Source organism: Lactuca serriola, chromosome 9 (genome assembly GCF_051521515.1).
Source record: "Lactuca serriola cultivar US96UC23 chromosome 9, Lser_US96UC23_V15, whole genome shotgun sequence".
Taxonomy (NCBI): domain Eukaryota; kingdom Viridiplantae; phylum Streptophyta; class Magnoliopsida; order Asterales; family Asteraceae; genus Lactuca; species Lactuca serriola.
In genome coordinates this window covers 220,311,727-220,325,521 of record NC_136416.1, presented here as the reverse complement: position 1 = coordinate 220,325,521, position 13,795 = coordinate 220,311,727, and the positions used below count along the sequence as shown (strand labels likewise).

General features: G+C 36.4%; 2 pseudogenes; both read left to right on the top strand.

Annotated features, from left to right (window-relative positions):
• Positions 1 to 390: 390 nt before the first annotated feature.
• Positions 391 to 1,159, top strand: LOC145076587 (homeobox-leucine zipper protein ATHB-13 pseudogene; annotated as a pseudogene).
• Positions 1,160 to 10,055: 8,896 nt separating this feature from the next.
• Positions 10,056 to 10,824, top strand: LOC145076586 (homeobox-leucine zipper protein ATHB-13 pseudogene; annotated as a pseudogene).
• The last annotated feature ends 2,971 nt before the right edge of the window (positions 10,825 to 13,795 follow it).

Below are 13,795 nucleotides of genomic sequence, written 5' to 3'. Positions count from 1 at the left end.
CCTTCAGTCTCCTCTTGATCCTCCTCTGCTCTTCCTTCTTCCTTGAGGTCAAAACTCACAAGAATCACTTAAAAAGCCTTGGATTTCCTCAAAAACGGCTAGGTTTTGCTATGAGAAGTGTTTGGGAGCATAAAGGGGGGAAAGGAGGCTGCATAAGGTCGTTTAAATAGGGTGCAAACCCCTGGATTAGGGTTTTTGTCCAAACAGTGGCTACTCGCGGAGTCCGGGACCCGACTCGCCAAGTCCGCAGCTTAAACCCCGCGCCTCATCCCACTCCTACTCGGCGAGTTAGTCCTTCGACTCGCCGAGTCCAAGGCTAAAATGAAAAAATAAATCAAGATTTAATAACGTAATACATACCAAGAACCAGGTGCTACAATTTACCTATAGAGGTGGCTTAAACAGCTGATGACTTGCACTGGAATGGCCTTCTTCTCCACCAATTTCATGTTACAGTCCTCCCAAGAAGATGACCATCATTCCCCTACCTCTCTCATTCCTATTCTCCTACCTTGCACCACCACTCAATATTTCAGTGGTAATTAAACTCTCTCTCTCTCTCTCATATCATGATGCAAGGATGACTTGTATCATACAACTCATTGATGCATTAGGGTTTCAGTTTGAACTCGATATATTCCATTCGCAGGCACCAAATCCAAATGGGTTTGAAGAAAGTTTGAATCTTTATGAATAGATCGTTATTTTGACGCATGGATGGATGTGATCAAGAAGGGAATATGAATGGAGAAGATGATCTGTCTGATGACGGATCGCAACTGCTTGCAGGAGAGAAAAAGTGGAGACTAAACATGGAACAAGTGAAGACACTTGAGAGGAACTTTGAGTTAGGAAATAAGCTTGAACTTGAGAGAAAAATGTAGCTTGCAAGAGCACTTGGACTTCAACGAAGACAGAGTGCCATTTGATTTCAAAATAGAAGGGCTAGATGGAAGACCAAACAGTTGGAAAAAGATTATGACGCCCTCAAGAGATAGTTTGAAGCTGTTAAAGCAGAGAATGATTCCCTCCAATCTCAAAATCACAAACTTCATGCTGAGGTAAGTTATGTTATGCTGACTTCACTGGACATATCAATACTAATATTTGAGTTCATAACGTTTAGGTTATTGATCTTTTTATTGTCACCATTGAATAAGCTTAGATCGAGTTGAATTATATTCATAATATTAACCAATCGTCCGTATTTATACAATAAGAAACAATAGCAACAATGACTTACTTGAGTTTCATCTTCTGTATTAGCCCAATTACTTGATTTTGGCTTCTCCATTGTTACCCAGTAAGCAACAATCGATTTTTGATTTTGGTTTCTCCAATGTCGATTATCGATCGTGATTTACTAAGCCCCAAGCAAAACCGATCGTCCCTATTTTCCTCTGTGTGGTGATCGAATTTTTTTAGACTTTACCCAACAAGCTGATGGGTTTTGGCCATATGAACATTCCTATGTGCACATACAAACCCTAATGCTTGGATCTAGGTTTCTCTAATTGAACATGCATTGAATCCAAGACTTCTAATGACAATTCTAGTATAATAACATAAGAAATCAGATTTAGATGATTACCTTGAATCACTTGCTTGAATCTTCTTGTCCTTCGAGCTTTAGAGTCACAAGTGTCACTCCTCTAATGGCTTACAAACACAAACTAGCAAGAGGATGATTATAGAGAGAGGAGAGAGGAGCTAGAAATCGGCCAGGGTTCTTCCAAAGGCAAGAGTGCCGATTTCCTTGACCCCTTGGGTCTATTTATACTTGTAAGGCTCCTAAGGTTTCACCCTTAAACCCTAATTGGATAACTTAGGACCTAAGCAATCCAATACCCTAATGATAAGCCTTGGACGATTTCAAGGTCTATCCTAAGCCCCAAAACCGTCCCCCGCTATCCATAAGGAATTATAGCCCAAAGTACAACTATCATACAATTGACAGTTTATGCCCCTTTATTCAATTAATCTCTTTAAGTCACCAAATTAACTCCTAATTAATTTATGACTTATATTAATCAAATAATAATATTATTATTCCTTATATTATTCTCATAATATATTAATAATATCTCTTCTCTCATTACAAATCATCCTGTCAAGTTTCTATGGTGAAGGCAACCCAAAAGGACCATGCACAACCGGGTCAAATACTTGCCTAATATTGTTGCAGCCTTAGACACTATTCCAACACAAGCAACAATTGATTTTTGCACATGCCGATGTTTGCACTTGCCGTTTTGTGTTTAGGTTAATCAAGGAATAGATTTTGAATTTAGGATATATCAATATACAGTCAATTAGATAGTATTTTGAAAATAGATTATGAATGGATCGACTCTTACACTTCCTAGCCGGTTCTGGTTTTATAACCGGTTTTTTTAGAACCGAACCGGTGGTAGACCTGGAACCGGTTTTGACATAAGTCAAGAACCAATAACTGAACCGCTCTACTAATTTATGTCCGGTTCCGGCGGTTCAAAAGCTCATCCCTATATATATATATATATATATATATATATATATATATATATATATATATATATATATATATATAGAGAGAGAGAGAGAGAGAGAGAGAATTTTACAAGTTTAAAATTCAAACTTATACTTTATAATATTATAAGATTAATATATATATATATATATATATATATATATATATATTAATCATATAATATTATAAAGTATAAGGTTGAATTTTAAACTTGTAAAATTCTAGGGTTTGAAATTTAAATAGTTCAAATTAAACATTTTAATCATAAAATTTAAATTTCAAAACTTGAGGGTAAGTTTTCAACATTTTCAAAACATAAAGATCAAATAGCAAATAATTTTCAATTAAACATTTAATTTAATAATTATCTAAATTTGACCTAGTCAATATTACTTGCAAGATAATTTAGCAATTAATTTAAATAATCAAGTATTATCAAATTAGGAAATTATTATTTAAACAATTGGTAATTATCTTTTGTTTTGATGAGGATATTGATTGAAAAGTGATAAAATTCGGATTTTATTAGACTAAAACAATTTAGGTAATTATTCTTAAGCAAAACAGCAAGAAATCCCGAAATTCCCTCTGTCTGACGTTCTGACTCGCCGAGTGCAGCCTACTCTTCGAGTCCACAATGGGACTCGTCGAGTTCATCAGGTAGAGAGCAAGAAAATTCGATTTTAAGCAAGAATCAAAACACAAAGCATCAAATTCAAGAGAAGCCAAACCTAGGCTCTGATACCACTGATGGGTTTGAGCCATAAGAACATTCCTATGTGCACATACAAACTCTAATGCTTGGATCTAGGTTTCTCTAATGAACATGCTTTTCATCCAAGACTTGCAAACCCTGATCTATGATTTATAATTCGAAATTAATATTACAAAGTAGATCTAGATAATTACCTCTTTCTTGAAAGCTTGAATCTTATTATCCTTGGAGCTTAGAGTCACAATTGTCACTCTTTTAATGGCTTACAAACACCAAGAAGCAAGAGGATGATATGGAGAGAGGTTGAGGACACAAAATCGGCTCCACGAACTCCTTGGGGTTCTGGTAGCCGATTTCTGTAGCCCCTAGGTCCTTTAAATACTTGAGCTACTAGGGTTACAGCCTGAAACCCTAATTATATTACTTAGGCCTTAAGCAATCCAAGGATCCTTCTAGATTAGGGCTTGGACGAATTCAAGGAGCCCATACACCTTAATTTCTTCCACCTATGTGTTGGATTAATGTCTAAGTCCATAACTATAATTGGTAAGACTTGACCCGACCCGGCATGGTCCATTTGGGTTGCATGGCATCATGCACTTGGATAGACTATAATGAGAGAAATAAGACACTTATGGTTATTAATATATTATAAGTTCTAGTATATTAATAATAAGAATAATAAGATTATTTAATTAGTATTGATCAAGAATTAATCTAGGATTAATTAAGTGATCAAAAGAAAACTAATTAAATATATGGGTTGATTGTGTAAATCATCCATACTTGTATAGTGGGCTAATGCTCCATGGACAATCAAGTTGGGATAAAACCCATAGGATGGTCCATAGGATGGTCCATGGATGCTCCATGGTGTATTTGTACCCATGGATCATGGAAATGAAAGGCGATGTCAATTAGGGTTTACATGGTGTAACCCTAACTATATAAGCATCATATTATTCACCAAAATCGGCCACTAGAGAGAGTAAAATAAGGGCTAGCTGATTTCATGAAGTGTAGATTTCTCTCAAGTTATTCCAAGTGTATTTGGTGTTGTGTGAACCATTTGAGGTGTCACACTTGGGGCACTAGGCACTCAAGCTTCATGAAGACTTTCTACATCAAAGAGGTATGTATTCTATCTTGTTACATTCATTGTTTTGTATGCTAGATTAGGATAATACCTTGGAAGTTCTTATTTGCATGTATAATAAAGAAAACATAGATCCAAGGTATTTAGGGTTGCATGTACACTCAGGAGTGTTAGAATGCTCAAAACCCAACAGTGGTATCAGAGCCTAGGCTTGTTTTCTTGTTATACTTGCAAAAAAAGCTGTAAAAACGAGTTTTGATGCTGTCTGCCCAGCAGACTCGCCGAGTCCATGAATGGACTCGCCGAGTCCAAGGAAAAAAGCATCCAACTCGCCGAGTTGGTTCGTGCACTCGACGAGTTGGACCCCCAGACAGCATAAATTCGACTTTTTTGGCTGGAATTGGACTAGGAACATTACCCTAAGATGTTTTTGAACTTATAAACTTGTTTTTGATGTGGTAATGTTCATGCTAATCCAATTTCAAATATAATTGTCAATAGATTCATGTTTTGTATTAGTTTAAGGTTTAAACTAATTACATGAAATAGTTTGATTTGAATTATCTTGTTCTTATGAGTTGCTTAGATTAATAGAAAGTTGAGTGAAATAGTTGTTTTCAATCCAAATTAATCTAAGAGTTGATTCTAAAATGTGTTTTTGTAACTTGTCCTCAAGTTATATGAAAAGTCACATTTAAGTTTCATAAAACTCATAAAAGTTGGCAAAGGTTACAAAAATGAAGAGTCTAGGTCTAATTAAATGGTTTTATGACTCCATAATTTGTCCTCAAGTTATGGAGGACCAAGAGTCTCTTCATTAAATAATAAATAAAAAAAAAGTGTAACCTTAACTAATTCCATAAGTTATAAAATAAAGAAAAGTTAATTCTTTTATTAGTTTAAAGTCTTCCATAACTTGTCCTCAAGTTATAGAACTTGAAGAGTTTTTGGATTAAAACTACTTTAAACACATAAGTTATGGAATTAATTAGTTTTGAATAGTTTCAAAACTTGCCCTCAAGTTTTGGAATTTGAAAAGTTTTCACTTATGAATACTTTAATTCCATGTTAGCCCTTAGAATTTTAAAGAGTTAAAATTCAACCCTTATACTTTATAATATTATAAGTTAATAATATATATATGTATAAGAGTACAGTCAGTCTTACCGCTAGTACGCCTCATTCACGAAGCCGGTCTATAAGGTGGGTATAAGGTTGTTGCCTATAAAATGGAAACTTAATGGGTGTCCACTCTCACCCACCGCTTGCTTGGCTGGTGGAGGGTCGTTAGCCGAACGGGTTTGACAGGACTATAATTCTCCCTTCATTAAAAGTATTAATGATAAATACTAAGTAACTAAACTCTTAATAATACCCAATCTTAGTTACTTAGGAAAATGTGCATAAGATGTTAATCCATGAAATTACACTTTGCACTTTGTTTAAGTCGGTTAGTGGAGCGTGTGTGGTTAACTGGCACACTAACTTGTATTTAACAAGGTAGGCAAAGGGTAACTTAATGTTTATCATAGTATCGATGGAGCGTGTGTGGTTAACCGGCACATCGATTGAGGGGTAAACACTTAAGGGTACCAAGTAATTTGCATGGTTACTTCACACCTTGTTTTGTGATCCTCGGCATCCCAGTCACAAAACCTGAAGGGCACACTCGAGATTGAAACATGCCATTGAACAGTTCAATGAATCTCAAAAGATCTAGGAGTTTCAAAACCAATTAAAACCTAATAATACATTTCGTTTATCTTGGTGGAATTTGGTGAATCGTCATTCACCTACCTTCAAATATTTTATAGCTTGGATTACGGTATACCTCTTCTAAGTTATAAAATAGTTTGTTGGGTCCTAGCCTTAATATTTCATATTGGGTGTCATATTAAGGACTTAAGATCAACTATCTTGAATATCTCCCAAAAGATGTCTGGTTTAGACATTTATGATCTTCCCAAATCTCTTGAAACAAGCTTTCCTAAATGAAGATGATGTCCCTTGGAAATCATAATTCATTCACCTCCTCTAATTATTCTCCCCAACCCACAAGTTCTTGAAAATTTTAAGGTCACTCAAGCCCTATTAGCAAGGCAAGGTCTAGGTGTGATCACATCTTGGAGATGTAGTCACATATTGACAAGCCGGGAGAGTTGGGTGTCAAAGTCTTGAGAAAGTTGGTGGTTCAATCACTTTCTAAGTCACATAGTGAGTTCCTTTGGGACACCTATGAAACAGACTATGACAAGACCCTTAATGATCTTATCTATTTGTTAAGCTCAACTTCCTTAAAACTTTATGGACATTGAAAATGATGACATTGGATATCCAGAAAAGCACTCTCTTCCCAATGGAAAGGGATCGGCCATAGTCAACTGGGTTGACCAAATGGTAAAGAGAAAAGCTAAGTCTATGATAGTCCCATGTACCATTACCAAAGGGTCCATATGTTTATATTGCCAAAGGAAGGGGCATTGGTTGTGAATCTGCCAATTTACCTAAGGGTGTTAAAGTCAATAAGCTTGACTCTACTTTAGGTAAAGTTCATTATCTAACTCTGCTAAGTTTCTATTCTGAGATTCTTATTACATGATGTGACTGGGTCACATGTTGATGTTTTAAGAATCAAAGAAAAAGTGAAGGAACTTAAAGAAAGAATATGTTGAATCTGATCGCATAGATGGATTTCTATCGCGTAGTTTGAAGATCGGATTCTTGAGCTGCTTCTTAGGAGTTATGAGATATTGCTTAGGAATAGATAACAACAAGTTTTCATATGGATTGTAAGGATAAGTTTTTACGCAAAGTTTTAAAATAAAAGAAAATTTTAGATTTTATTTATTTTAAAATATCCTTACAATGGCATTTGAGGAAAAATTGTTGCTTATATGATTCCATTAATAGCATGAGTGGAAATATGAAATTGATTCTTTCATTTGTGGTAATGTCTAAATTTACCAAATAAGGAAAGATTCTCATCACCCAAGTTTTAGTTGGATAGAAACTTGGAATCATGCAAGTTGTATAGCATGATGAATGAGAACTTTCAAGTATTGGAAAATTAAGACAAATTACTTGTTCACATGGATGTGTGAGTCAAGTGAAGGACTAATGGATCGAGTACACATTCTTGTGCACTGGTCAAGTCCACCACAAAAGATTGATAAGACTATTCTTCATAGTTTACTAAAGCTCAGTAAATATGATTATACTTACAAGCTTAAGTGTAACTCTGAGACATTGGAAAAGGTTCCAATGTATGGCAGAGCGAATAAGAAGAATCAAATTAGGCAGAAAGATAAAATTTTCTCAAATCTGAAAAGATGGGAGAGTACTTTAGTATCAGTTTTGTGATCATCTTAATGATTAAGAAACCATATCACAATTAGTTCTCTAAGGAAGAGGAATCTTGAATTGTTGAAATGGTTAAATCAAGAAGATGAGTCATACTGCGTTCCAATATAAGTCTTAGAGTCATACTCCAAGATTGTAACTTGAGTGACATGTCTTAAAGAAGGTTTAAAACACTTGTCAAATGTAAGAGTAAAATTTTTCTACTCTTGTACATTTGAAATTGGTAAGTTGTGATGTTTTAGATAAAACAAAGACCAACTTAGGCCAATTCTGTGAAGTGTTTGTCTTGATTAGAATCCGCACTATCTCTTGGATGTTTGACAAGGGATTCTTATAGGTCAAGAGGATAGTGGGAGTCTTAAAGGTATTGAAAGTCTCAAGAACTAATCAAGAAGAAAACCTGAAGTTCTTCACTAGCACACGACTTGAGGTTTATAACATATCGTGTTGACATATTCTGTGCCCATTCCAGTTAAAGTTGGCTTTGCATATGAGTTCTTAGAGTTCTCAATGTGTTGCACAACAACTTGGAAGCAATGGCAGGCCCTTGGGCTACCAGGTGGCAAGAAGTTAAGATTGAGTTCAGTCCATAGGAGTTTGGATTTGTCATTATCGGCATCTTTCAACCAATAATCATCATCAATATCTTTCAACCGGTAATCGTTATCGGTATCTTTCAACCGGTAACTGGGGACTATTCCACCCCTACCACTAGCATACAATAGCATGATATAAGCACACAGTCAGACATATCCGAGTCCTGGCCTACCCCTTGGTTCTAAGGACCACTATCAGGGAAACTATCCCTATCATGTAACATATCATACAGATATAACTCATAACCAAACGCATACCAGACCAAGATAAATTATCACAAAGACAATGATCTTCTAAATGCTCCTCGATGGTGGGCCGACATTATGGCCTTAGACCCACCCCTACTGGAAGGTAACTCACCTCGTAGCTGCTGAACTGTGCGGGAATCCTCTGGCTATAATTCCCACAAAACACTTAGTCAGAAACTAACATCTACCCTTAGGGTAAAATGACCATTTTACCCCTTGACCAAGTCAAAGTCAAAGTCAACTTCAAGTTGACCTGACTCCCCGAGTTGGCTCGCCAACACGTCGAGTCCCTATCCTTCCATCAGACCTCATACCCGTCTCTACTCGCCGAGTTAGGTGATGTCTCGACGAGTTTTCCTTCTAAATGAACACCGACTGAATCCACATCCGACTTGCTGAGTTGTATGAACAACTCGTCGAGTTCATCATCAACTGATACTCATGTCCTGCCCTGACTCGCCGAGTTGTATGAACAACTCGTCGAGTTACTCTTCATCCTATGAACACGTTCTATCCTCGACTCGCCGAGTTAATGAACAACTCTCCGAGTTCTATGAAGATTGACTTGGACTCGCCGAGTCCGTTCATGCACTCGCCGAGTACCATGAATTCCCAGAACACTTTGCTTAGTCCAGAACGTTGGGTCACTCCCCGGGACTCATAAAACCCTTCCACACTCGACTGGTCCTTATGAACCTCACTGATATGGGACCAAAACCCTTGCACTCGCTGAGTCCATGAATGGAATCGCCGAGTCGATCACATCCCTTACTAGGAGCTTTGATTTCTAATGTACAACACTTAACCAAATGATAGATCCAGGCCCCTAAACTCGATCTAGCACGTAAAGTTACAAAATTTACGTGCATGTATGAGACTTTTGAGCTTAAAAGGCTCTAAGATGGTTCTTTTGTTGCATGGGCCTTCCTTAAGTGCAAAAGCATCCCAAATCTAACTTGTGACTCCAAAAATGACATGACCCAGAAGCTCAAACACCCAACCATGTTTCCAAACATGGTTGGCCACCAAAAATGGCTTGTAAAAGCCCTAAATCACCCCAAAGAGGGATCTAACAAATGAATGAGCAAGGTTCAGACTTTATACCTTCTGTAGACTGCAAATGGTGAACCAAACTCGAATCCTTCAGTCTCCTCTTGATCCTCCTCTGCTCTTCCTTCTTCCTTGAGGTCAAAACTCACAAGAATCACTTAAAAAGCCTTGGATTTCCTCAAAAACGGCTAGGTTTTGCTATGAGAAGTGTTTGGGAGCATAAAGGGGGGAAAGGAGGCTGCATAAGGTCGTTTAAATAGGGTGCAAACCCCTGGATTAGGGTTTTTGTCCAAACAGTGGCTACTCGCGGAGTCCGGGACCCGACTCGCCAAGTCCGCAGCTTAAACCCCGCGCCTCATCCCACTCCTACTCGGCGAGTTAGTCCTTCGACTCGCCGAGTCCAAGGCTAAAATGAAAAAATAAATCAAGATTTAATAACGTAATACATACCAAGAACCAGGTGCTACAATTTACCTATAGAGGTGGCTTAAACAGCTGATGACTTGCACTGGAATGGCCTTCTTCTCCACCAATTTCATGTTACAGTCCTCCCAAGAAGATGACCATCATTCCCCTACCTCTCTCATTCCTATTCTCCTACCTTGCACCACCACTCAATATTTCAGTGGTAATTAAACTCTCTCTCTCTCTCTCATATCATGATGCAAGGATGACTTGTATCATACAACTCATTGATGCATTAGGGTTTCAGTTTGAACTCGATATATTCCATTCGCAGGCACCAAATCCAAATGGGTTTGAAGAAAGTTTGAATCTTTATGAATAGATCGTTATTTCGACGCATGGATGGATGTGATCAAGAAGGGAATATGAATGGAGAAGATGATCTGTTTGATGACGGATCGCAACTGCTTGCAGGAGAGAAAAAGTGGAGACTAAACATGGAACAAGTGAAGACACTTGAGAGGAACTTTGAGTTAGGAAATAAGCTTGAACCTGAGAGAAAAATGTAGCTTGCAAGAGCACTTGGACTTCAACGAAGACAGAGTGCCATTTGATTTCAAAATAGAAGGGCTAGATGGAAGACCAAACAGTTGGAAAAAGATTATGACGCCCTCAAGAGATAGTTTGAAGCTGTTAAAGCAGAGAATGATTCCCTCCAATCTCAAAATCACAAACTTCATGCTGAGGTAAGTTATGTTATGCTGACTTCACTGGACATATCAAGACTAATATTTGAGTTCATAACGTTTAGGTTATTGATCTTTTTATTGTCACCATTGAATAAGCTTAGATCGAGTTGAATTATATTCATAATATTAACCAATCGTCCGTATTTATACAATAAGAAACAATAGCAACAATGACTTACTTGAGTTTCATCTTCTGTATTAGCCCAATTACTTGATTTTGGCTTCTCCATTGTTACCCAGTAAGCAACAATCGATTTTTGATTTTGGTTTCTCCAATGTCGATTATCGATCGTGATTTACTAAGCCCCAAGCAAAACCGATCGTCCCTATTTTCCTCTGTGTGGTGATCGAATTTTTTTAGACTTTCCCCAACAAGCTGATGGGTTTTGGCCATATGAACATTCCTATGTGCACATACAAACCCTAATGCTTGGATCTAGGTTTCTCTAATTGAACATGCATTGAATCCAAGACTTCTAATGACAATTCTAGTATAATAACATAAGAAATCAGATTTAGATGATTACCTTGAATCACTTGCTTGAATCTTCTTGTCCTTCGAGCTTTAGAGTCACAAGTGTCACTCCTCTAATGGCTTACAAACACAAACTAGCAAGAGGATGATTATAGAGAGAGGAGAGAGGAGCTAGAAATCGGCCAGGGTTCTTCCAAAGGCAAGAGTGCCGATTTCCTTGACCCCTTGGGTCTATTTATACTTGTAAGGCTCCTAAGGTTTCACCCTTAAACCCTAATTGGATAACTTAGGACCTAAGCAATCCAATACCCTAATGATAAGCCTTGGACGATTTCAAGGTCTATCCTAAGCCCCAAAACCGTCCCCCGCTATCCATAAGGAATTATAGCCCAAAGTACAACTATCATACAATTGACAGTTTATGCCCCTTTATTCAATTAATCTCTTTAAGTCACCAAATTAATTCCTAATTAATTTATGACTTATATTAATCAAATAATAATATTATTATTCCTTATATTATTCTCATAATATATTAATAATATCTCTTCTCTCATTACAAATCATCCTGTCAAGTTTCTATGGTGAAGGCAACCCAAAAGGACCATGCACAACCGGGTCAAATACTTGCCTAATATTGTTGCAGCCTTAGACACTATTCCAACACAAGCAACAATTGATTTTTGCACATGCCGATGTTTGCACTTGCCGTTTTGTGTTTAGGTTAATCAAGGAATAGATTTTGAATTTAGGATATATCAATATACAGTCAATTAGATAGTATTTTGAAAATAGATTATGAATGGATCGACTCTTACACTTCCTAGCCGGTTCTGGTTTTATAACCGGTTTTTTTAGAACCGAACCGGTGGTAGACCTGGAACCGGTTTTGACATAAGTCAAGAACCAATAACTGAACCGCTCTACTAATTTATGTCCGGTTCCGGCGGTTCAAAAGCTCATCCCTATATATATATATATATATATATATATATATATATATATATATATATATATATATATATATATATATATATAGAGAGAGAGAGAATTTTACAAGTTTAAAATTCAAACTTATACTTTATAATATTATAAGATTAATATATATATATATATATATATATATTAATCATATAATATTATAAAGTATAAGGTTGAATTTTAAACTTGTAAAATTCTAGGGTTTGAAATTTAAATAGTTCAAATTAAACATTTTAATCATAAAATTTAAATTTCAAAACTTGAGGGTAAGTTTTGAACATTTTCAAAACACAAAGATCAAATAGCAAATAATTTTCAATTAAACATTTAATTTAATAATTATCTAAATTTGACCTAGTCAATATTACTTGCAAGATAATTTAGCAATTAATTTAAATAATCAAGTATTATCAAATTAGGAAATTATTATTTAAACAATTGGTAATTATCTTTTGTTTTGATGAGGATATTGATTGAAAAGTGATAAAATTCGGATTTTATTAGACTAAAACAATTTAGGTAATTATTCTTAAGCAAAACAGCAAGAAATCCCGAAATTCCCTCTGTCTGACGTTCTGACTCGCCGAGTGCAGCCTACTCTTCGAGTCCACAATGGGACTCGTCGAGTTCATCAGGTAGAGAGCAAGAAAATTCGATTTTAAGCAAGAATCAAAACACAAAGCATCAAATTCAAGAGAAGCCAAACCTAGGCTCTGATACCACTGATGGGTTTGAGCCATAAGAACATTCCTATGTGCACATACAAACTCTAATGCTTGGATCTAGGTTTCTCTAATGAACATGCTTTTCATCCAAGACTTGCAAACCCTGATCTATGATTTATAATTCGAAATTAATATTACAAAGTAGATCTAGATAATTACCTCTTTCTTGAAAGCTTGAATCTTATTATCCTTGGAGCTTAGAGTCACAATTGTCACTCTTTTAATGGCTTACAAACACCAAGAAGCAAGAGGATGATATGGAGAGAGGTTGAGGACACAAAATCGGCTCCACGAACTCCTTGGGGTTCTGGTAGCCGATTTCTGTAGCCCCTAGGTCCTTTAAATACTTGAGCTACTAGGGTTACAGCCTGAAACCCTAATTATATTACTTAGGCCTTAAGCAATCCAAGGATCCTTCTAGATTAGGGCTTGGACGAATTCAAGGAGCCCATACACCTTAATTTCTTCCACCTATGTGTTGGATTAATGTCTAAGTCCATAACTATAATTGGTAAGACTTGACCCGACCCGGCATGGTCCATTTGGGTTGCATGGCATCATGCACTTGGATAGACTATAATGAGAGAAATAAGACACTTATGGTTATTAATATATTATAAGTTCTAGTATATTAATAATAAGAATAATAAGATTATTTAATTAGTATTGATCAAGAATTAATCTAGGATTAATTAAGTGATCAAAAGAAAACTAATTAAATATATGGGTTGATTGTGTAAATCATCCATACTTTTATAGTGGGCTAATGCTCCATGGACAATCAAGTTGGGCTAAAACCCATAGGATGGTCCATGGATGCTCCATGGTGTATTTGTACCCATGGATCATGGAAATGAAAGGCGATGTCAATTAGGGTTTACATGG